Genomic DNA, 22,000 nt, shown 5'->3' with positions numbered 1-22,000 from the left:
AAAAAGCGTGGATGACAAAGGTAAGGAAGGTGGATTAATGTATATGCATATGGAAATGTCTGATTGATTGGTTGGTCAGTGATTGATGATGCAAATCCAGCCGTGGTCAATCATAGCATGTGATCCTTTGAAACTGGTTAAAAAACTTCACTTAGAGCATTTTGTTCCTGTGCTTTTACATTTTCTGGTTTTACATCAGTTGTGTCTGTTACTTAGCAATTAACTTATACCCCATAAAATAAAACAGGGGTGGCCAACCCTGTTCCTGGAGAGCCACCTTCCTGCAGATTTCAGTTGCAACCCATATCAAACACACCTGCCTGTAATTATCACGTGGTGTTCAAGTCCTAATTAATTGGTTCAGGTGTGTTTAATATGGGTAGCAACTGAAATCTGCAGAAAGATGGCTCTCCAGGAACAGGGTTGGCCACCCCTGAAATAGAACAACGGCCTATAAAGTAAAAAAATTAATAATCATATATACTATTTCATCTATATACCATCTCAATTTGGTCATGTCATTGGCCCATGAACATTTTCTTTTTTTTTCATAACCGTAACAAGAGGCAATTCAGTCATAACCTAATGATAAAACAGCTGTCATAACATTATTCATCAATATGTGGCTCTTTCTGGATTCTCGGAAACTATAGAAATTAAAAATGTAATTATGGAAATACGTTGCTACTGTACCATTGTTTTTGTTTACATCTCTTAAAATGGTCTATGATATTACCAATATTCTTTCAGTTACATGAACACCATAATACTAAAATATACTTTAGGTAACATGTAGTATGAATTTTGACATTTTAAAACCTGCGCATCAGGTTAGGTGGTTATTTATCTAAACAGTTGCATTAAATTAAGCTGTTCTGCTGTTATGTGATTTCAGGATAATTCCATGTATTATATGCTTTTTGTTACATGTTTTCTTTCAATATGTAACCAATACTCTTACTCAAGCATTGTTTAAATATTCTGCTTGTTTTAGTGTAGACCTTTAGGCCTCTGATGAAACAGGTACACAGATAACAGTCCGAAAGTTACCGATGACCCAGAAAAATATACTTCAGCCCGTTTTTTCATTGAGGGGAGGGGTGAGGAAGTCAGCATGCCGAAGGTCATCCATAGGCAGGTTCACTAATGGAAGTCTTGTCTGTGCCTGGTGTGCTGAGATGGACGACGCAGATCTGGTTTCTGCGGCTCTGGGGAAACACGATGGCCAGAACAACAACTAGGTGCAGACAGGCCACGGCTTGGGTCCAGACCTCCCTCCCGTAAATCAAAGGTGTCAGTCAGCCAGTCATTTCGAGGATGTTCAGGGTGATCCAGATTGATTGATAAATCTGCATTCACTCTGGGAGATTTCAGGCCTCCTCAGCCCGTGGACTGATCCCAACCCCCATACATTCCAGGCCAGTGGAGCTATTCCAGGACAGGGGCTGTGAGTGTCCTGTGCACACACCCCGAAACACACACACACACACACACACACAGCCAGCACAGAGGTCGTGTCATCTGCCTCAACACACTCACTTTAAACTCAGAGTACTGGTTATGTGGGCAGCGATGCGGTAATCAAATATTAAATAACCCTTATGTATAAAGTTGAAATATTGATGTTAAATTGTACACTGATGAATGATTTTGAAAAGACAATGTACTTTTTAAATGTACCATATAGTTTATAAAGCAGTGCTATAAACAAGGCGGGAATAAAGAAAAACTGGCCAGATATTATGCTTATTTTTTCACTGCCAATATAAATAGTTGCAAAACCAGGGTCAAGCTTCGTCACTGAGACTAAAATGCAAGAAACACAAACAAGTAGAGTGATACAAAGTGAAATGTGTCAATTTTCTGACAATATTTATTAACATTACTTCATGCTTTTGGTATCATAAGCAAAAAAAAATGTTTATAGCATTTATATCTTGATTAATGCTTATTCTAAGTCAAAGACAAATAGTCCTTTAAGAACCAAAACAACAAAGGCTTATGCTATAAACATATATCAAAAAAGTATTTGTTAATAAGTACATTACCTGACAAAAGTCTTGTCGTTTATCCCAGTTGTAAGAGCAACAAATAATAACTTGACTTCTAGTTGATCATTTGGAAAAGTGGCAGAAGGTAGATTTTTCTGATGAATCGTCTGTTGAACTGCATCTTAATCATCACAAATACTGCAGAAGACCTATTGGAACCAGCATGGACACAAGATTCTTACAGATATCAGTCAAGTTTGGTGAAGAAAAAAATCATGGTTTGGGGTAACATTCAGTATGGGGTACGTACGAGAGATCTGCAGAGTGGATGGCAACATCAACAGCCTGAGCAATCAAGACATGGGTGGTGCCCATTACACTCCAAATTACAGGAAAAATCTTTAGCAGGATAGCACTCCTTCTCATACTTTAGCCTCCACATCAAAGTTCCTGAAAGCAAAGAAGGTCAATGTGCTCCAGTATTGTCCAGCCCAGTCACCAGAGATGAACATTATTGAGGACGCATTGAAGATGAATTCAAAGAATCTTGATGAAGTCTGGGAGTTCTGTAAGAATGCTTTCTTTGCCATTTCAGATGACCTAATAAGTTATTTGAGTCATTGCAGAGATGTATGGATGCAGTCCTCCAAGCTCATGGTAGTCATACACAATATTAATTCTTTTCCCACTGCAGCATGACTTTATATTCTATACTGTACAAATTATTCCTGTTAAGTGACAACTTTGGTCTAAGTAAAGTCAGACCTTACTGTCCTAATTAAATAATAAAAAATAAAGGCATGATCATTTTTTATTTTGGTAAAATAGGCAAAATCTAGAAGCCTTTGCCTTTCATATACCCACTTCTGATACCAAATGATCAACTAGAATCAAGTAATCAAGTCAAGTAATCATTTGTTGTTCCTATAACTTGGATAGGCGATAAGACTTTTCAGGAAGTGTATGCTGTTTAATTTTTATGACTGTTTCATGCCTTTTTATCACAAGAGATGTTCGAAAAATTCTATAGTTAATTCATATATAAACTGTATTTACTGTGTGTGTGAGTAAAATGAATGTAAAATAGTGTGCCACTGCTTTCTATGTACAAAAAAATCGTATTTTCATATATTAGAAATCTTATGAACATCAAAACTGTATTCCTCATCTTCTTCAACCCATGCTCCACGTGTTTACCCTTGTACCCTGTTTAAAGTAATATACATTAATGCATTATAAATAAACACACTGTAACTTTAAAAAAAAAAAAAAAAAACTAGGTTAATAAAATATGTAACTAAAATTGTCTGAATAAAAACAGCAGATATATCCCTGCTCTCTCAGTCTTATCACTTTAAACAGCACGTCTGCAGTAAGCCAAACCATAAACCTCATGCCCGGCTGTCATCACTGCCTTTCATTCTTTATGAGCTTCCACCCCTTTTTCATCTTTTTCACCCTTAACAGTCACCCCATTTTTGTGTTTCCATGAAGTACTATCTCCTTCAGCCTGTCTGCAGCAAGTGCTTTGCTTCTTTCCCCACACTTCCCCTCCCTCCCTCTCAGCACTCCTTATTTCCTTCTCATTTTATCAAGGAGGAACCCAGGAGGAGTTGATGAATGTAGGCATCGGTGAAAGGCCAAACCCCTGGAGTCGGGGGATTTTGGAGAGGGCCGGTCGAGCTGTGCCGGGCTCTGTAGCCTTGACCGCTCGGCCGCTCAGCATGGGCCCTGTCAAAAGAGCTCTTGTTATTTTCCAGCGCGCAGCAGACGTTTGGTCACTGTAAGTGCTGAGGAGCATTTTTTCTTTGAAGCTCTTTGGCCCTTTATCAGCAGGCGAGGGTTAGCAAAATACAATGTGGAAATATGCCTGTAATGTGAAACACGCAGCTCGCTGTGTGAGCCTGGGCTGGACCGAGTCTCACGTCTGTCCAAGGTTTACTTAAAGGTATAGTTCTCCCAAAAAATGAAGAAATTCCTGATTATTTACTCAGCCGCTGGGAATCCGGGATGTATTACTTACATTATGTTCAGTTTCTGGGGATGGTTTTTATGCTGTGGGACAAATTGATACCTAATTGAATTCAACTACATTCTAAAAAATTACGAACTACTACTAAAATAACAACTACTAAAAATTACACTATGAAAGGTGAACAAAAAATGAGGTGAAAAGAATGGTTCACTAATATATGAACATGTTCTCACTGTCAGGCTATTCAGAATGTACAGGAGTTTATATCTATATCTATAGTTAAAGAAGATTTATTTTAGCTGAAATGGTGTTCTATGGTGATCTCCAAGTTGGAGGTCTTGCTGTAAAAAAAACTTAAAATAAATTTTCATTTTTTGAGTGAACCATCTCTTTAAAGTTGCTGGGTAAATTGATCCACAGACATCTAAATCATAACAAAGATTGGACACCTCAGAGTGTGAATGTTGTGCAGATAGGTTTATGACATTAAATGAGCTTTTGTCACAAAAAAAACTGATTCTTATTGACAATTGATTGAAAAACAGTGCAAAAATCTGTCATCTAATGTAACATAAGATAATGTAATGAGGTTTAATGAGGTGTTTGTCTTCACATAAGTGAAGTTTATTTAAAACCTAATTTCGAGAGGATCACATGTTTATGATTGTTTGCGGCCGGTCCCACATTATTCAGTTTATGATTCAGGCAATTCCTAAGCCACTATAAATACCCTAAGTTCCATATAACAGCCATCTTCGTTTTGAAGAATCCCCCTTCCTCCCGTACTTCTCCTCCTTTCCTAGATGGGTGGCACGGTGGCCCAGTGGTTAGCATTGTTGCCTCACAGCAAGAACGTCACTGATTCTAGTTCTTACCAAGCCAGGCGACATTTCTGTGTGAAGTTTACACATTCTCCTCGTGCTCATGTGGGTTTCCCCTGGGTTCCCCGGCTTCCTCCCACCGTCCAAAAACATGCAACTAAAGTTAATTGACTAATCCAAATCGGCACCATAGACATGCTCCTAGTAAGTAGTTATCTCGTAAGAGCAATCAGTTTATTAGCTACTAGAGAAGGGGAGTTCTCGAGATCTACCTGAGCTCAAACTCCCCTCTCGCCTTGCAAATGGGAGGGAGCCCCAGGCTCGAGGATCTGATGAGTTCAGGGCTCTCTCCCGGGACAGCATGCCAAACAAGCTTTATAATCAATCATCAGCTAAGTGTGAACTCTTGAGAGGGAAATTAAGGAATTGGAGAAAACAATCAAGGATTTTAAGTAAACAGGGCTTTACATAAACCATATTTGATGATATAAAATCCATATTTAGGCAGCTTCAAAGTGTCAAACTTTTCTAGCAGAACAGTTGGGCATTGTTGGGGGTGAAATATGTGCACTATAAAAATAGCAAACCAATGCCGAGAACCTGTTGCATTTTTTTAACACCAATGCTGTGTTTAGCATGTTGGGTAATCTTTTGGTTGAGTTATTTTAACTTTGGCTTTCTAGTAGGTTTTAGGTTTACTTAGTGTTTAAAACAAATGCACCCTTTTCCCAAAGCACAAAATAACAGCTTAGCAGTGGAAGCACTGGCTTTTAGTCTTCTCTTCAAGATAATCAGTGCTGCAGCTCTGCTCTGTTCTGTTTGTGTACATTTATATTTCATTGTTAGAGTTTTTATTGTGCTGTAAATAATTACATACTGATTATTTAAAGCAGCATACAGGGTTGCAAAAACCCTGTCTCAATAGAAATGGGATAACAGCAACTGGATCATTACAGCCGAATGTTATCTGTTGTTTTTAAACTAGTTTAAATGTAGACAATATTTTAAATTAACCCTAAATTTTATGGAAAAAACCAACCAATGCTTTAAATGTTAAACTTGATTTTTAACCTATCAATTTGGCTTGTATATATCAATTGTTCATATACTGATTTTAAAGTTTTTATCTTAACCCATAAAGCAATACATGGGCTGGCCCCAGAGTATATTTGTAATTTGGTCTCAGTGTCCACACCATCTTCCATTCTTCTGGTTGTTTTACCAGTCTTGTTGCAACCTCAAAACTAAGATGATTGTTTTAAGAATCGACTCCAAACATTTCTCTTAAGTGACACTCATAACTTTATAACGTTGTCATTGTTATAATGTTGTCATTATGATTACTCTTGTATTGATTATTTATTAATTGCTGAGTAGTTTTGGTGTTTTGTTTTGCTTTGTTTCATGCTGTTGTATCACCTTGATTATAAGAAATACACATTACAAATAAAATGTAATTATTATTATTATTATTATTATTATTATTATTATTATTATTATTCATTCATTCATTCATTTTCGTATCAGATTAGTCTCATTATTAATCCGGGGTCGCCACATAGGAGTGAACCGACCAAACATATCCAGCATATGTTTTACGTAGTGGATGCCCTTCCACCTGCAACCCATCACTGGGAAACAACCATACACATTCATTCACACACATACACTACAGACAATTTAGCTCACCCAATTCATCTGTACCACATGCATTTGGACTTGTGGGGGAAACCGGAGCACCCAGTGGAAACCCACGAGAAACCCAGGAGAACATGCAAACTCCACACAGAAAATGCCAACTGACCCAGCCAAGGCTCGAACCAGCGACCTTCTTGCTGTAAGGCGACAGCACTATCTACTGTGCCACTGCATCGCTAATATTATTGTTATTATTATTATTATTATTATTATTAATATCTGACCCAAATTTGCATTTTTAGGGATAGGCTATATAGACATATGCATCAAATAACCTTGTTGTTATGTGTTTTACTAACGTTTAAAGGATTATGTTTATCTATTGGTATTAATTCAAACATGAGAGGTAAACATGAGATGATTATTAACAGAATATCCACAATTCAACCTAAATAAACAACCCAACTTGCTGGGTCCCTTACAATCCAACGTGTTCTAATTTGTATGAATTTGTACAATCTCATAAATACAATTTGCTCATCCCCCAACACTCAAACAACACTTTTTGCAGCTTGCTTAAAACTACTTATTTTACATGAGCTGAATCAACACAATTTTTGAGTTTTTTGGGGCACAACTTAATAGTTTTATTCATTTATTAATTTTCCTTCAGGTTAGTTCCTTTTTTTTATCTGGGGTCACCACAGTGGAATGATCTGCCAACTTATCCAGCATATGTTTTATGCAGAGAAACCCCTTCCAGCTGCAACCCGCTGGGAAACACCAATACACACTCACATTTACACACTACAACCAATTTTATTTCATCCAATTCAGTTATAGTGCATGTCTTTGTGGGGGAAATGATGGGGAGAACATGCAAACTACACACCGAATTGCCAACTGGTCCAACTGGGGATCAAACCTGCGATCTTCTTGCTGTGAGGCAACAGTGCTAACCACTGAGCCACTGTGTCACCCTAATAGTTTTATGTTCAATCCAATAAACATAAATGTAAAAACATTTAAGTTAACTTAATCAATTTGTTTTGGGACAACATGAAGGAATTGTGTGGAGCCCTGTATTTATTACAGTAAATGAGGAGTATAGGTTTAGTGGTAGGGTTAAGGGGAATGCCTTGTTTTAAAAATTGTACGCTTTCATACAAATGAAATCGTACAAATTGGCAATTTTCCTGAAATATGTAAAAAAAAAATTAACATTTTTTTTTTAAATCTTGCAAAGTTTTCCTTCAAACCCCCCTTTTAAAAAGTCACAAACATCATAGATATCCTGGATGTTAATAAATAATCAAGTTCATTTTTGCAGGAATGGAAAGTAGAAGATGTTTTTGTGATGGCTGGTGTAAATTTGTGAGCCAAAGCGACAGGCGTGAGCATTGAAACACAAGCACATGGAGCATAAATAGTTTCATCCTTCCTCTGATGTTGAGGCTGGAATGCTAACAGGCTCCATGTGTCACCTCTGACCTCTAGCACCTAATAGGTGAGGAGCAAAGCACACGTTTTCCATTAGCCAACATTACAGCACTGGCATAGCCGGTCTGTGCCATAGCTGTAAACAAGCTGTGTATGAGAATGGCGGCCTGCCTAGTGTTAGTAGCATACGCTGTCAATCTGTGTGTGTGTGAACTCCTTTGAGAGGTTGTGTTTATGTGAGGATGTATACGTTTATACGAGTGTGTGAGAGTAGGTGGGTTTAATTAGCTTTGCTTTGAGAAATCTATGCCTAGAAGCTTGTTAAATATGACAAAACATCCTTTTGGGGACATTTGGGATCATGCATGGAAAAGGAAACATAACCTAAATAATGTTCCTTAGAGTTCATTAACCCCAAGTCATTTAACAGTAATGTGTCATGTGTTAACATTAGTTAATGCATTAGCTAACATAAACTAACAGTGACAACGTATCGTTGTGTAAAGCGATCATTTAAAGCACTAATCATAATAAATAATAAAAGATTAACTAACTATTGATTTATTTACACTTAGGGCATGCCAGATGTGACTTGTTTTCCATCAGAGAAACATTTAAAGAAGATATTTAGCTGAAATTCCTTGGTGACTCATAAAATCAACTGCAAGCCCACTGGTACTTTGAGCTGCTGTTTACACTAATGTGTTTTCCGTTTGAATGTATAGGTTTTGTAACATTTACGTTTGCTGTCCAAAGTACTCCAGCATCTTTGAGCCACAAAAACAGTGTTTTGAAAATGATAAAAACACATTTTAGTTTTGAAACACTAGTGTGGTTCATTTTAGAATGCGCAGGCCGAAATGTAAATTTTTGAAAATGTGGTCATGTGGAAATTCACAATCGTTCTGAGGTTCGTTTCCCAAACAAGGACATAACTCGCAGCTAAACTGTCAAAGTGTGATGCAACTTTAGAAATAGAACAATGTAGTGATGAGTGTTTCCCAAACTGCTTTGTCGTTGATCAATAGTTTGAACCACGTTAGTTATAATGTAAATTAATGATTATCTAAACGGGGTGGTAACAATTTCTTTGGAGAAAACCCTCATCACTTTTGTGCAAATTATATTGTTTTACACACACACACATACAAAAAAATCCAATATTAGTTTTGGTGCACTCGTTTTCCATGTTAATTGAAATTTATGTAAACTGCAGGTATATGGACTATGTTTCTTTTACAAATATTATTGATAGTTATTCCATATTCAATTGTAAAACATAAAATCACTTAGCTAACATGTATTCTAATCTCATATATAAATAAACCGGTAATGGTTGTAATTTACAGTAGGATATTTATTAAAGAATGGAAAAAATTATAATATTAATAATAATTATTATAAAATTTATTATTATTATTAATATTAAGTAGAATATTGTTTGTTATTTAACTACAGCTCTAGAGGTGTATTCGCAAGCATACAAGTTTGTGGTTTGTGAAGCAGTTTGTGAATGTTTATCGGAATGATGTATTTGGGAAACACCCATTCAACGATCTATGTTTGTTACAACGGTACCTACGACTTCATCTGGCTAATGATGGTTTTCAGAAACGCATCCCTGGCTGTTTCAGCAGCTTAATTGGAGTTCACCTGTGGTAAATTCAGTTGACTGAACATGATTTGAAAAGGCATACACCTATCTAAATAAGGTCCCAGGGTTGACAGTACATGTTAAAGCAAACCACGCATGAAGACAAAAGAATTGTCTGTAGACCTTTGAGACAATATTGTCTCAAGGCACAAGGCTGGGGAAGGTTACAGAAAAATTTCTGGTACTCTGAAAGTTCCATTGAGCACAGTGAGAGGTACTGCAAAGAGGAATGGGCAAAAATTCCCAAAGACAGGTGTGCCAAGCTTGTGGCATCATATTCAAAAAGACTTGAGGCTGTAATTGCTGCCAAAGGTGCATCAACATAGTATTGAACAAAGGCTGTGAATACTTATGTTCATGTCCTTTTTCAGTTTTTTTTATTTTTATTAAATTTGCAACAATTTCAAAAAATATTTTTTCACATTGTCATTATGGGGTATTGTGTGCAGAATTTTGAGGAAATAAAACAATTTAATCCATTTTAGAATAAGGCTGGAACAAAAAAAAATGTGGAAAAAATTACGCACTATGAATACTTTCCAAATTGCACTGTACATTGTGGACAGAGATCTTATTTTCTGTAGACCATTATCGCTCTTTTAAAACATAAAACAAAAAAAAAATTTAATTTGTTAACAAAAAAAAGTTATTTATTGTTTTGTTTCTTTGTTGTTGTTGTTTTATTGATAACTATTCCAGCATATGTTGTACACAGTGGATGCCCTTCCAGCTGCAACCCATTACTGGGAAATACCCATGCACTTGCTCATTCACATGCACATTCATACACTACGCCCAATTTAGTTTATTCAATTTACCTTTAGCATTTGTGTTTGGACTGTGAAGGAAACTGGAGCACCCGGAGCAAACCCAACATGGGGAGAACATTCAAACTCTACACATAAATGCCAACTGGCCCAGCCGGGACTCCAATCAGTGACCTTCATGTTGCGAGGTGTCCCGCCTGAATCTAATGTATTTAATAAAAACTCTGGGTTTGTGATGGTCTTCAATAATTATGTTTAGCTTTATTTAAGAACATTAGAAGTCTAGAATATAATTCGGATAAGTGAAGAGTGTGAATGTGCTTGTGCACTGCTATAGTGAAGGAGTTGTGCAGGTAGTGTATATGAGAATGGATATAAGGGCATATTCAGATGTTTGGACTGCAGATGTCTGTCTGCAGTGGTCCAGGTGCTTGGAGCTATAGACTACACAGACGTCTGCACAGGGTAATGTGGAAATCAACCTGAAACACACCTGGGAATGAACAGGGTGAAATGTTCAGGAAATGAGCAAGAGTACATTCATTTCTCAGTTAGCTTTAGCTTCCCTTTATATAAGGTGAATGTCGACCCAGCAAGACCAAGACCCAGACAATAAGACTGAGAATGTTCCTTAGTTTAGATGTTGGTAAATCTTAGTAATGAAACGTGGTAGCATTTCAATTGCTGTGCATTACCTTAAATAACCAAGTCTTTGTTCAGTCTAATTTAGAGGATTAGAATAATCTGTAGAATCATTTAATTCAATTAAATGGACGGAAAAAAACACCAGAACAACTTTTCAAAAGTTTACTCTTTACATTTTTGAAAATGTCAACTAAAGCTGTGTTTAGTTGTGCAAAAATACTGTACAGTAAAACACAAATACTGTCTTTAGAAAGCGAATTATTTGATTTATTTTTAAACTTTCCAAATGCCCGGAGCCTAACCTCTTTATTTGTTGATGCTTTTAAAAACAAAACAGAGATTTTTCTTCTCTTCATTTGAAAGTCGCTTGAAAGAAAACCTAGGGATTACAATTTAATTATAAATAAACAAACTGTTAAAATTTTAGCTATAAAGGCAAGGAGCTATCATCATCGTAATTGTATTCCACAACAAAAATTACTTACATTCGACAGTTTCTTATTTTATGCTGATGTATGTTTAATGTGTAAAATATTTATGATCTTGCACCACCACCACCCCTCAAACAATGTATGATTGTCGGCAAGGACAATAAAAGACAGACTAGGTCATCGGTTAGAGGTGATTGTTCAGTTAAACTTAGGAGAACTGCTTTCGAGCAATCAGTTTTTTTTTTCAGTTAAAGCAGCAGAAAGATGAAATAAAATACCAGTGTATATCAGAGAGAGTACCACTTTTAATCATTTTAAACTTGTTTTTAAAAATTGGCTTAAACAAAATCAAATATGCAGTCACTGATTTGATTTAATTGTATTGACAATAATGTACTGTATGTAATGTACTGTAAGTGTATATTGTATTATTTTTTACTGTTAAATTTGTTACAACTTCCTGCCCAGGGATTACAGATGTAAATTAGTTTTATAGCTAACTCTGGCACAACTTGTCATGTTGTACGTTGTCCCTGTGTAAATAAATTAAATAAATAAATAAATAAATAAATAAATAAATAAATAAATAAATAAATAAATATAAAGAGTTAACCATATACAATACAAGCCGCATAGAGCGGTTACAAGTAACAAAACACAATTGAATACATATTTTGCAAGCTAGAGAAAACAAGGAGGCGTTTTTTAATCACATTTACTTACACTTGTGAAATGGAGGAAGAAACTGGTTCATGAACTGTGTACTGATAAAGTTCCTGTCAAGCTCTGACAAACTCCCTTACATCAGTAGTCTTTTTTGATCCTTTATTTAACAAACGACCGACTAATCCCTCGTTGTAAGCATGTAGATTGCTAAAGCACTCGTCAGAAAAATTACAGGAACACAGCAGAGGCTGGGGCTATAATGCTTAGGTGTTTTTGCAAAAGTAAACTTCAACCACTGACTCTTCACAACCTTACCTTTGGGTAGGGAAAATAACGCTAACTTTCCCTCACACTTTAGAGCACAAGGTCTTTGTGTGCTCTACAGTGTCAGAGTCTTCCTCCTTTTCTTTCTACAGTGTTTGTCTTCCTCCTTTTCTTTCTACAGTGTTTGTGGGCGGGGTTAAATTTTTTCTGGGTCTGCGCGTGCAGCACATGGGCGGGGCTTAAGTTCTGTATCAATGTCACCGGGCACAGCTAAACATTCATTACCCCAACAATCGATCAATATTAACCAATAGTTTTAAACACGGTGCACTTTCAGATTTAAGCCTTACCTGGATATTTCACTTCACTTAGATTTGTGTTACATACTGCATGGAAGGTCATATTCAAAAACCCATAGGCTCTTTAACTCACAGTTCTGAGTAAAAAAAGTCAGAATTTCCAATATTTTAACTCATAATTCTTAGATAAAAAGTATAATTGCAAGATATTATTGAGCATTTGTGTGTGGTAAAAGTCTAAATTGTTTGTTTTTTAATTAATTTTTTTCAATTCTGTGGTGAAAAACATGATTCACCTGAAAAATAAAAATCTGTCATCATCTACTTACCCTCACTTACACTCTCAGTGCATATCTCTCACTTCTTCTGAAAAACAGGAGGAATATTATGAAGAATAAATGGCCAATAGACCAATTCATCTTCAAAACATATTCAAAAATATAAGGATATCCCACCTACCAACAGAAAATGCTACAGTCTCACCAACAATGACCTGTAGCGTTAGATTAGGCCTCATCCAGAACTGTTTGCAAAACGAAATGAGATGAGAAAAGTGAGATAAGTCAACGGAAAGAGAGCAGATGGTGTTTTCCCCCTCTTTGAGAAAGGAGCAATGGCACCATCGCATCTGCAAATAATCCTGATCACAGAGAGAGGAAGTTTGCCATGAGAAACAGACCAATGGATCTGGCTCCTTCTACAAGGGGTCCTTATTTCTTCCTCTGTATATAAACAACAATCCTTCGCCACACACACACACACTCACCCATAAGCACTTAACAGATAACCACATACACAGAGAAATAATGATACCTGCCAGCGATTGTGTAAACAGTGCCTGGCTCGATATGCACAGGAGCTGGATGGATAACGTCTACAGTCGTTGCTGTTGTGAAAGACTTAAACGTGGTGACTGTGTGTTTACAGCGTCTCACTAAACATTGTTGTATGCGGTAGGCTGGTTTCTAAGACTAACAAAGGTGATGAGGAAGAGGATGGTAAAGGAAGCTCGACGGATAAAAATAGCAAACCAATTAGGATCATATTTCACACCTTTTATCTTGGTCCAGTACATTTGTGCGCTTGAGTGTTTCCGAAAGAAAGTGTTTGTTTGTGTAGCAGTTTTATTTATATTAGTAGGAGCTGTTGACATCCGGAATTGATTCCAGACATCTTTCCTGCGTCATGTCTGTCTGTCAAACCAAAGTCTGGAAACACAAACTGTGTCTCACCTATACTGTGGTTACCCATAAGACTGGAGAGATGGAAAGAGCTTTAAGTTTCGAAGGGATTTAGTTAACTACAGTCATTTATGTTCAATGTGTTTACAGGCAGTACATGGTAATTTGCTACAAAATAAAATTCACAATAGACACCTCGGTTTGAGATCATTTGACTACCTTTACCTCAAAATGAAATCAAATTGACAGCTAACACAGGCCCGTAGCCAGCCTAATGAAAGGTGGGGTTCTTTTTCTGTTAAATTCGACCGTTTTTTTGCATTTTCCCCCACATTTTGTATTTGATTAAGAAGGTTAAATACTGCATTTTAGTGACATTTTATGAAATATATGAAGTCAGAATTATTAGCCCCCCTTTGATTTTTATTTTTTTTTATATTTCCCAAATGATGTTTAACAGAGCAAAGAAATTTTCACAGTATGTCTGATAATATTTTTTCTTCTGAAGAAAGTCTTATTTGTTTTATTTTGGCTAGAATGAAAGCAGTTATTCATTTTTTATAAACCATTTTAAGGACAATATTATTAGCCTCTTTAAGCAATTTTTTTGATAGTCTACAGAACAAACATCATTATACAATAACTTGCCTAATTACCCTAACCTGCCTAGTTAACCTGATTAACCTAGTCAAGCCTTTAAATGTCACTTAATGCTTTATAGAAGTTTCTTGAAAAATATCTAGTCAAAATTTATTTACTGTCATCAAGACAAAGATAAATTAAATCAGTGATTAAAAATTAGTTATTAAAACTATTATGATTAGAAACACATGTGTTGAAAAAACTTCTTTCTGTTAAACAGAAATTGAGAAAAAAATTAACATGAGGGGCCAATAATTCTGACTTCAACTGTATATTATCATTCTGATCACACAGTTCCTGTGATCCTTTGATCGTACAGGGCGAATTTTGCAAACAAGAGTGTTGTCAATCCAATAAAGTTTTTTCTCAATATGTAAGTTGTTTTTCTTTTTGCATGTGTTGTCTTAACTTGCAGCACATTTAAGCTCTCTTGCCCACCATAGTTTCCCACAATTTTTTTATGAATTCCAGTATGTGACCTTGATCTCTGCTTCGCCAAATTTTGATGTTAAAAGGATTTTTTTTATATACTGTTACGTCTTTCACAGATTATCATTGCTTACCTCCAAAAACAAAATTTTTCATATATCCAAATGCTTTTTTTGCCTCAAAATTGAATGTATATCTCAGAGAAGTTTGGCTTATTTCATAGTTTAAAACTCTTTATAACTGAGGATTCTCATTATTCCCTATGGGGAAAAAATGAATACTTCCGGAACCAAGACTGAAGACGTGGACTTTTGCACTCGCACATAAAGTTATAAACTCTGTGGTTCAACCATGAATGATGCCTCACTTCATGTGGCTTATTGAGGAAATATCCCGGTAACCACATATAACACAGCGTCATCATGACAGCACATTTTGCACATGTAATCACTGCTTGCATTTTCTTGGTATTAGCCCTGACTGTAAACCAAACAAAATGACAGTGCAACTCAATATATTGTAAGGACTTACCACCTTAGTCACTCTTCGCCCTTGTTTGCGTAGTTTCAGGTTTTCTGGTTCATCTTTTAATCTGCATGTTGGCAGTCTCTCTGGCGCTAACGGTTGCTGGAGCTTTTACAGGCATTTCTGAGCAGTGGCTTCATGTGTGCTTGTTGAAGTGGCCTTTGTATGGTGATTTTCATATAGTGAGACAGCAAATGGGCCTTCAACATGGCACAGGAAATGATCTGCTTACAGATCTGTCTCTGAAAGCCTTTATTTGTGCGTGTGTTTCTTCCTGTGTCTAATCTGAACTTTAGAGCTAAAAATATATTGAAGTAAATCTAATTATGTGCAGATTTAGTGAGAGGAGCAGTATAGCTGACACCAGTGGCCTCGCTCACATCGGGTCGTGCTAATTAATATGTGTTGACTTGAATTTGCCCCACAATGGCGCCCATTGAAGGCTTGATGGGGAATGCTGACATGGGGTTAGGATGGTTCACAAAGGAAAAAGAATCAGTTATCTTCAAACCTCTTATACTGTTTAAGACTCTTATACTGTTTCTCGTTTTCTGCTTTGTCTCCTATACAAACCTCTATCCCACGTTTTGACTTCCTCAAACATATGCTTTTATGTAGATATAGAAAATTACATAAGACTTTTTTTAATTATTATAATTTTTCTGGATTTCATTATAGATTTTTTTAAAATAAACCTTTAAACTTCTGTTCTCCTGAATGTTTTTTGGGGGTAAAACAATTTCCGGGGTTGGGGTGCATCTATGTGAAAACATGTTAGACTCAATGGTTGAATCATTTGTTAAAATATAATGAATTATTATTTTTGTCATTTGCAATAAAGCCAAGTTGAATAAATAAAATACATTTTTGTGCAGTTAAAACAGTATGTAATGCAGATTTTTATTTGGTTAAGAAATCATGCCAACTTATACATTTAAAATCCCAAGGATTTGAATATGAAGAACATTAAAAAGTAGTACATATAAAGTAGTGTGTAATATCAGGCTTCTTTTAGCACTTTCCAGAGTTGCTCTTTAGGTTTAGAGTATCATATTTTTGTTTTTCTGTCCAGGTGATCTCATACAGGCTCTATAATATTAAGGGCTAGACCCTGTGGAGGCCATTTCATGACTGTCTGTATTCCATCTGCTGTTTTTCTTCTCTAAATAGGATTTCACTGCAATTTATGAATCATTATCATACTGAAAATGAAAACTATTACCACTGAGGTCACTGATGAATGGATTAAAACTAGGGATTCTTCAATCAGGATTTTTGGAACCAATAGCCAGTACTAATTTCTTGTTGTGGTGAACAGCTGATACCGATTCTGATGCTTCAGTCTTTACTCTATATAACTAACATTGCATGAAGCACATTTTCCCTTTAAGTCTGATATTTAAGTGGAGATCTCTGCTTTATAAGAGAATAAATGAAGGATGTTACATATAATGTCTTAAACACGTCTCTTATAACCCTTTCAAGAGTTCACACTTAGTTGATGATTAATTATAAAGCTTGTTTGGCATAATGTCCCGGGAGAGAGCCCTGAGCTTATGAGATCCTCGAGCCTCGAGGTTGATCTCAAGAACACCCCTGCTGTAGTAACTAATAAACAGATAGTGACTGCTCTTAGGAGATAAATACTTACTATGAGCATGTCTATGGTGCCGATTTGGATTAGTCATCTAACTTAAGTTGCATGTTTTGGGACGGTGGGAGGAAACCGGGTAACCTGGGGGAAACCCACGTGAGCACAGGGAGGATGTGTAAACTCCACACAGAAATGTTGACTGGCTTGGTAAGGACTAAAACCAATGACGTTCTTGCTGTGAGGCAACAGTGCTAACCACTGGGCCACCGTGCCGCCCCTCTAGAAAAGGAGTAAGAGTGGAAGGGGGATTCTTCATAATGAAGATGTCTGTCATATGGGACTTAGGGTATTTATAGTGGCTTAGGAATCATCTGAAATTGAATAATGCAGGGCCGGCTGCAAGCAATCATAAGCACGTGATCCTCTCGAAATTAGTTTATAAATAAACTTCAATTAGTGTAGACATGTCATGGTCAGATGCATCTTCACACAAAATAATAGATAAGACAGATAAAAAAATGGGTAAGAAAATTGTTTAACAGTGCAATTTTGAAACATTGCAAATGATGAAAGATGAAATTTAACATGTCTCAATCAAGAAAAAGTTTGGAGCGCGTATCTGATGCATAAGAAGATCCTCTGCTTGTAAACCCATAAACGAACACTTGCGATCGGTTCATGAAATCGGCCCGATTAGCGAGTACCAATCGAGTCATAAAATGTGATTATCGGTCGATACTGATCTTCAGCCGATCGATCGGAGAATCCCTAATTAAAACCTATATGTACTTTTAAACATTCACAATTACAATAATTCAGGCCATATTGCTACGAACACTGATAGAAATTCAGCTCAAACCAGGACAAACAGCCTCTCTCCAACATTGTCTTTTACATGTCTTAAAAAAATACACCAAATAATACATCTAACCTAACTCCTATCCTAACAAACCATACATCAACTGAAAGATAATTTATTCATCTTGTATAATTCTCAAAATGACAAAAAAAATGTACACTTATGACTGGTTTTGTAGTAAATAGTTACATATGTGATGTATTCATGAAATCATCTGTAAGCAACAGATTAAATGTTGGCTTAAAACTTTTGCACAATAGTGTATAAAGTGGCCTTTTATCCATGTAAAAATCTGAGATTTACTGTCTGTAGTTCGATTGACTTGATATCTGATTCCATACTTGTACAATGTGTTTCATGTGTTTAGTTGTCCCTAAATTGACTTCAACCTTAAAGCAATTAAAATATTGTCTGGTGTGTAACATTTGTGTTTATTGGTCCTGTCAGCATTAAGACTTTCTGGCTTTGAAAATAATCCTTCATTTAAAGTTTTTAAAATATATTTCTACAGTAATTAAAGATATTCATGCTTTTCCAACATTTTATTACTTTCCATTTTACAGTGTTTCTTTTAAGTTCCACAGAAGACAAAAAAAGTCAAACAGGTTGACTAAATGATGTCCGAATTTAAATTTCTGGGTGAACTATCCCTATAATCAAAGTGTGGTTTGCCATCTTCTATGTTAGTAAGGGTATTTCTTCTTATTGATATCCCAAGCATATTTCAAGCCAGTACAAAAGACAAACAACATACCGCAGCGTTAGCTTTGCTCCGTGTGCAGTAGCAGTCTCCGTATAGTTGTGTCTGGATGTGCTTTAGCTGTGTCTCGGTGCTCTGTAAGTGTCTGGGCCTCCTCACGGCTGGCTAGTTTTTCTTGGCCAGCTGCTGGAGTGGGCCTGTGGTTGGGGTGATGGGTGTGGAGACATACGCTCACATTCCTCCCTCTGTCCTCGCCAGAGCCAGCAGCAACAGCAGCAGCAGCATCAGCCTCAGACACTACATATAGGCCAGTTCACACCGCACAGACAAATGCCAACAAACAAACAAGTGGGCCATTGTATTTAGAATGTTGTGAAAAAATTACTCATCTTCACACTACAATAACAGTTGTAATAGTACTTAAATCATTAATTAATTGATAAAAATATTTAAGTGAAGTCTATCTGGTCAAATTAAAAGGATTCTGTCATCATTTATCCGTCCTTTACTTCATTCAATCCATCATGAGTTTCTTCTGTTAGAGACACAAAAGAAGATATATTTAAAAACGCTCAAAACCTGTAACCATTGACTTTCATAGTATTTGTCTTTTCCTACTATGGAAGTCAATGGTTACAAGTTTTCAGCATAATTCTTCTCTTTTGTGTTTAACAGAAGAAAGGAAGTCATAAAAAGTTTTAAAACCACTTGAGAGAGAGTAAATAATGAGTACATTTTCATTTTTAGGTGAACTATCACTTTAAGTCAGAGTTTGTTGGAAAATCATATCACATTGCTCAAACGTTTTACGATCCAACGAGCGCTGATTGAACATGATTAGTTGGGTGAAAACAAACTCTGACCAACAGCAACAGAGGTTGACAGGGGTAACACACTGATCCAACACACTCAGACTGGTGTACATCTGTGTAGTGTGAATCTGCCTTATGAGAATGTTCACTCATGGTCTTACATTTGTTTAAGGATAGTATGTGCTTAATGTTGGGGTCTGCATGATTTTTAAATGTTTCTGAAAGAAGTCTTTTCTGCTCAGCAAGATTACATTGATTGCATTAACTGCAAAACTGACATGTCTTCACAACTTTTAAATAGCTGTATTTAATATATGTAGAAATATTTTATTTAAATTAAATTCTTTTTTTTCCCTTTTTTTTGCTGTACTACCGACCATAGCCTTTAGTGTCATATGACCTTTCAGAAATCATTCTGATATGCTCATTTGATACCCAAGATGCATGAATTATTTTACCAATGTTGAAAACAGTAATGCTTAATGTTTTTGTGGAATCTTTGATTTAAAAAAAAAAGACAACTAAGAATCAGACTCTAGACCCCAGAAGTACCCTAGAAACCCCCTTGCAACCAACCAGAACCCACTGACAACAGCTTAAAGCCAAAATATACACTCACCGGCACTGGCTCATTAAAGCAAATTTCTCATCAGGCAATCACATGACAGCAACTCAATGCATTTAGGCATGTATACATGGTCAAGATGATCTGCTGCAGTTCAAACAGAGCATCAGAATGGGGAAGAAAGGTGATTTAAGTGACTTTGAACATGGCATGGTTGTTAGTGCCAGGCGGGCTGGTTTAAGTATTTCAGAAACTGCTGATCTTCTGGGATTTTCACGCACAACCCTCTCTAGCATTGAATAGAATGGTCAAAAAAGAGAGAAAATATCCAGTGAGCTGCAGTTCTGTTGGCACAAAAACTAGTTTGAGCTTATAGAAAGACAACAGTAAGTCAAATAACCACTTGTTACAACTGAAGTATGCAGAAGAGCATCTCTGAACTCACAACACGTCCAACCTTGAGGCGGATGGGCTACAGCAGCAGAAAACCACACTAAAAGCCACTCCTGTCTGCTAAGAACAAGAAACTAAGGCTACAATTCACACAGGCTCACCAAAATCGGACAATAGAAGACTGGAAAAACGTTGCCTGGTCTGATGAGTCTCGATTTCTGCTCCGACATTCGGATAGTAGGATCAGAATTTGGCATCAACAACATGAAAGCATGGATCCATCGTGCCTTGTACCAAAGGTTCAGACCATTTCTTTATGACCACAGTGTACCCATCTTCTGATAGCTACTACCAGCAGGATAACACACCGTTTCATAAAGCGCAAATCATCTCAGACTGGTTTCTAGAACATGACAATGAGTTAAATGTACTCAAATGGCCTCCAGTCAGCAGATCTCAATCCAGTAGAGCAGCTTTTGATGTGGTGGAAAGGGAGATTCTCATCATGGATGTGCAGCCGACAAATCTGCAGCAACTGCGTGATGCTATTATGTCAATATGGACCAAAATCTCCAGTACCTTGTTGAATCTGTGCCACGAAGAATTAAGGCAGTTCTGAAGGCAAAATGGGGTCCAGCCCTGTACTAGTAAGGTGTACCTTATAAAGTGGCTGGTGAGTGGTTATTGTCAATGTTCAAGCAAAATCAAAGAACAAACTGATGTGACGTCATTTCCAACAAAAGTCCGAACCAAAGTTACAATCAGCTTGGCAATGTGAATATTTTTTTAGATAAATGATCTGCTTCTAGTAAACACCTTTAAACTTTTAGTGGTTCCTGGTGTGTTTGCTTAATAAGTAGGTGTGGCTTTGTTGATGGCATTGGAATGTCCACAAAGTGCACCACTGCAAATGTATTTCCTTTTTTACCCCTAAACAAAGATGAAAACAACTGTGGTGTGAGTGTACTAGGGCCTGTAGTAAGTCCCTGGGAACCACCAGCACCTGGCAACCAGCCACAACACATGGCAAACACAGTCACATTTCCTTCATTAAATGTAACATACAACTCGATTTCTAAACTCAGAGCTAATTTGGCACTAACGTACACACATATTTTAAGCTCCAGTCTCTGATGAATAAAAAAGGTGAAACGCTTAGGAAAGGAACATATTCCTCTCATCAGTCTGGCCTACATAGTTAACAATGTATACAGCCTCTGAACAGAACATTCATCAAAACCTAATAGCTCTTTAGAGAGATTGAAGCAGATTTGAAAAGCAGTTCATCTGACAGCGCAGGATCTCTGCCAGCTCTCAGACAGACCTCCACCTGGACATACAGTTGCCGTGTTTATTCTGGAGCTCCCATCCGCCATACAGGTGTTCGTCAGGACTAGATAAGTAGACGGAATGTCGGTCTCTAAACACAGGTGCTGCTTATGAAAGTGGCCAATGCTGCTTTACGTTGCTGCAAACGGGGTTATGAAAACATACAGAAGGACAAAAATGTGCATTCCTTCAGCATTAATGTCCTTTAGATACCAGACATGATGCAGCCATCTGATCGTGAATCTTCCCAGATATCCTTTTGGTTTTCCTAGCAGCCTAAGTGTATAAAGGCACTTTATTATAAATCACTAAATATCATTAGACTGTGCTACCGACTTGGCTTTATGAGCGATTATGGTGATTTAAATGCAGTGCCTGGA

The 22,000-nt window shown here is 36.7% G+C and overlaps 1 protein-coding gene and 1 long non-coding RNA gene across 4 annotated transcripts in view; one reads left to right on the top strand and one right to left on the bottom strand.

Moving 5' to 3' along the window:
• Positions 1-22,000, top strand: part of gpc3 (glypican 3) — a 296,476-nt gene that overhangs the window by 253,382 nt on the left and 21,094 nt on the right. The window lies entirely within an intron of this gene.
• On the bottom strand, positions 550-15,650 carry LOC141377543 (uncharacterized). Of its 2 annotated transcripts, none has more exons than XR_015507615.1 (4): positions 15,375-15,650; positions 13,051-13,114; positions 12,921-12,957; positions 550-3,722 (listed from the first exon to the last, which is right to left on the bottom strand). It is a non-coding gene; the product is annotated as an uncharacterized LOC141377543 (long non-coding RNA). The 2 variants fall into 2 exon arrangements; XR_015507616.1 differs by having other exon boundaries at positions 975-3,722; positions 12,921-12,954; positions 15,375-15,616.

Source organism: Danio rerio, chromosome 14 (assembly GCF_052040795.2).
Source record: "Danio rerio strain M-AB ecotype USA chromosome 14, GRCz13ab, whole genome shotgun sequence".
Taxonomy (NCBI): domain Eukaryota; kingdom Metazoa; phylum Chordata; class Actinopteri; order Cypriniformes; family Danionidae; genus Danio; species Danio rerio.
This window is presented reverse-complemented; position numbering and strand designations above follow the sequence as displayed.